Here is a 4,275-nt window from a genome sequence, read left to right as displayed (position 1 = left end):
CCCACCTCCACCTCCCCTGCCGCGAGTGAGCCCAGGGGCGGCCGCTGGCTCGGTTTCCCACCGACAAACGCACCGCAGACAGGCGGACATCGGACGGTGCTCTTGAAGCTCCTCTTGCTGCCAGCTGGAGAACGTGCTGGAGACCTCCAGAGGTCCCTTCCACTTCCCGAAGCAGGTCTCTCTCAGGGACATGCTGCTACCAGCTATGAATTCGGTGCCATCCTCTCTCAGGCAGAGCAGGGTGTTTGCTTTTCTGCTTTTTTATTTATTTTGGCACATCTTCTTTCGGCAGGCTCTCTGACCCAGCCTGCTCTGTGGTGGGTGTCACCGCAACAGGTAGGTCCTACTGGACTGTGCCTGGCAGTGCACTGGAAAGGTCAGGTGTGTTTTCCTAGGTGATCATCCTGACATCTGAGGGCTTTGCCATCATCTGCATAGTGCGCTGCCCCAAGACCCTGCTGTAGTTTGCACAGCTGCTGAGGACATGCCAGCATTTTTCTGTATCTTAAGTGTACTGCACTCTGCTGTGTCTGCACCTGTATGACCTGTATTAATGTGCCAGCCTTAGCTAGCAGCCACTGGCTTCCTCTGCAGTCCTTAGCAGATGCGGATATGCTGGCTCATGTGAACCTAAATCAGCAGGCCTTCACATATGCCAAATGGCTTCAGAGACCTTCTCGTGCTTGCAAAATTCACACACTGTGGGGTTCATTCATTCCCTGGCACACCAGAAGCCCCCCTAATACCATGTATGAGGAACATGGCAAGTAGATGGCAATGCCCAAGATCAGTCAAAAAGGCATGAAGATTTATTTGGCCAGGTAAGATCACTGCTCCTGTCTGAACACATCCTCAGAGACAGCTGGCTGTTCTCCACACCTTAGTCCCCCTAGTCACCAGGTAGCACTGGCAGTTCCAGACTGCATCAAGGAACAGGACAAGACTATCAGTTTGGGTGTCTTCCACAGATGATATGCTGCAATTCAGGTGTCTCTACACTGATTCTGCAAGATGGGAGCCCACTAGTGCCTCAGGCCAGCTGAAGTCCTTGTGGGGAGGAAGAGCAATCCCACCTAATCAGTCAACAGAGTTAACAGAATTTCAGAAGTAACCACTAGCCCACAAGAGTGATCTCCATGCTTGCTACCAGCTTCCAGGCTAGGACAATCCTGGAGACTGAGGCAGTTGAGCACAGAATGAGCCTTTGAGAAGCACTGTCCATGGATGGAGCACAACAAGCCAGCTGCTGACACCAAGCCATGGTGCTTGTGCAATGACTGTATTGGTTTTCCCTAGACCAATGATGATSGGAATAAGGCATCTGGAACATCTTCGCACCCTCACGGCACGTGCTCTTGTCTTCACCACAGAAGAAATGCAGGACTTATCAGGTGCAGAGGTACACATCACCGCCAGTGATTCCGTTCACACACTCTGGGCTATATCAGCCTGATTTAGTTTTATAAGATTGCACCCTAGGACTTACAGGAGAACAAAGATTTCTTGGCTTGAGGTTCTGTGTGGAACACGTCCCTCCTGACTATAGCCCTGTCCATTGTAGTCATCTCTAGCTGTGCTCATCATAGGGATTTTCTAGAGGAGTAATTACTGGAGAAAACATGATGCGTGAGTGCTGTTCCCCAGAGCTTTTTTAGATGTTGGCCCTGAAACAAAGTGAACTGCTGCCCCCTTTGCAGTCTGTAAGTCTGGGTAGCTGGCACCCTTCTGTTGGTTCTGGGATGTCCTTGGCAACTGGGATGAATCCTACTCTTTGGTCTTCCTTTCCTGGAACTGCTCGGCTGATAATCCAATAGCAAGGGCCTACCTGAGCAACTGCAGCTGTGCCCACAGAGCTGACTTGGAACAAGAAACTCTCTGAGGTGACTCTGAGGCACTGTTCCCCAGCATAACTCTCCCAGCCTGATTTGGCAGCATGACTAGCCCCATCCACAGAGCACCCTCACACAGCACTTCTGCTCTGTAAAGAGCCTCCAGCAGCTCCAAGAAAATGCTGTCGTTCATTCTTTCCATTGTAATTCAAAAGCAAAAGCTGGAGCAATGTGCCCTGGAGCTCTCTCCTGCCTCACATCCGTAAGTACCAGAAATCAGGCCATAAGCAGGGTAATGTGATTGTTAGGAATCTACCCCCAGATTGTCTAAAATTAATGACAAGTAAAAGAGTACCACCACAGCCAGCAGGGTTCATTATGAAAGGAAGCTTGACAAAGGCATAGAAAAGCACCACTGTTGGTCCATTACTAGCAGAAATGACATATGGCAGTACAGCCTGCTGCAGGCAGCCACAAAGAACAGAGCTGGAAATCATTGTGGCTGCTCTGCATTGCAGGAACTACATCAGTGTAGTCATATTCATGGTGTCCATACAGCTATGGCCACAGAGCAGGGTCTGCCTTGCAGGCATCAGTTGCAGAAGCATATGAAAAGAGACAGAAGAAAAACTTTCTGCTTGATGCCTCCTGTAACCCTAGGACGCCAGGCCGGGTGGGCATGGCCAATTTGCAGAGTCAATATTCTCAAGGAGACACAATCTGAGGCTGTGTTATACCACCACATGGCCTGGTACATCTACATTGGAAAGAAGCTGCTGCAACAAGCACCATACAGTGCATGATCCCAGCCTGCAGAGGAATAGGGGCCAGTTGTGCCTGGCCCTGTGCTCATTTTAGATGGAGCCCTTCTTGGATTGCTTCTAGTATTAGTATACATATACCTCCCAAAGGCTGGCTGGGGTCAGATTAGACTGCCACACGGAAGAAACCTCTATTTAGTTATACCCAATTATTATCACATTTAATAAGAATGTCCGTAGTTTAGCCATAATTATTTTCAGTACTGCAAAGTTCAAGATTGCTGTGCAACATGTACAGTGGCAGGTGGTGAAGGGTAGGACAGAAGATGGACCCCTTCAACACCAACCATCAACATTTAAAATGCTGTTGTGGTAACAGGGTCAAAACTGGAAGTCTTTTCAGAGTTTATGGCATTGGCATTCTCCCTTCATATGCAAGGGTTTTCATCATGTTGAAAAATACTAAATTATTGGAAGCTAAAGCAAAAAATGACAACTGGTTTTAATTCCCTTTTGGATTTTTTTTTTCTCCACACAAAATGTTACTGTAAACATTACTTTTGTGCTAACAGAATCACTTTAAAGAAAAATTAAGATACTACTTTAAGCATGGGACTGATATTGGGCCTGGTATTATTTTTTTCTGAACAGACTTTAAAATTCAGTTTTACTGGGAGTCCTCTGCGTGGTCATGTTAACTTGGATTTTGCCTGAAGTCGCCAAGCTGCCTGACAGCTTGGCACCAGACTGTGCCAAATAGGTTTGTATTACAAAAATTAAGCTTAAAACCAGAGCAGATATTGATTTGCAAACTGGAATCTCAAAGCCAGGCTTTGTACCTGGCAGGAAGCCACTGGTTAGTAAGAACAAGAAACCAGGACTTTTTCTCACTGAGAGTGGACTGTGTGCCTGAAGTGAGCACCTGGCTGCAGCAAGATGTGCACCCCAAATGTGCTGGCTACAGTGAGCTGTATCTTGTCTTCCACTTATTAATGTGCTGTATTCTTTTTCTCTTCAAAGAGCTGCTAAGCCTGAGCAGAAAGTGTATGGCTGTATTCTCACACCTCTGTTTTTAAGTACAACCTACAGCTTCTCACTGAACTCTGTGGAAGGGATTAAATTGCTTCGGCACTGCCACTGTGGCCCTGTAGTAACCTGGGAAAACATTAACTCAACATACAGACAACCTCTCTGGGAACACCTCTTTCTGGGGCTGCATGTCAGGATACAAAGTACAGGGAGTGGCTTTGCTGTGCACAAGCATTTTTGTTGTGCACCAGTATTTTGTACTCAAGGGCTTAGCTGCAGAATACAAAGGTAATGATGGCTATTGGTTAGGTTATAACCATTGGTGATAACCACTAGGGCCATTATAAAGGTCCTTCTAGCCCAATACTCAGTGTCAACATGGGGTTAAGACAGATATCTGAAGAAGTCTCCCAGCCTCTATCCATTTTGCAACTCAGTGACTTACTAAGCCAGCAGGGGATGTCCATGTATTTGGCAACTCTCCATGGATTTGTCCCCTCAAGACCATGCAAACTCCTGGCAGCCTCAATGTCCTGCAGCAAGGCAATCCACAGATTAATTCCATATTCTGGAAGAAACAAACATACAAACTAAGCCATCCTCTGCAGTATCAGGATTGCAATCCCAGAGCTTAGATTAATGCAGAGAGAGGCAGC

The sequence above is a fragment of the Rhea americana genome, unplaced genomic scaffold (genome assembly GCF_003343005.1).
Source record: "Rhea americana isolate MKP2758 unplaced genomic scaffold, rheAme1 scaffold_115, whole genome shotgun sequence".
Lineage (NCBI taxonomy): Eukaryota > Metazoa > Chordata > Aves > Rheiformes > Rheidae > Rhea > Rhea americana.
The sequence above is the reverse complement of the archived record's forward strand: the minus strand, read 5'-3'. Positions refer to the sequence as shown.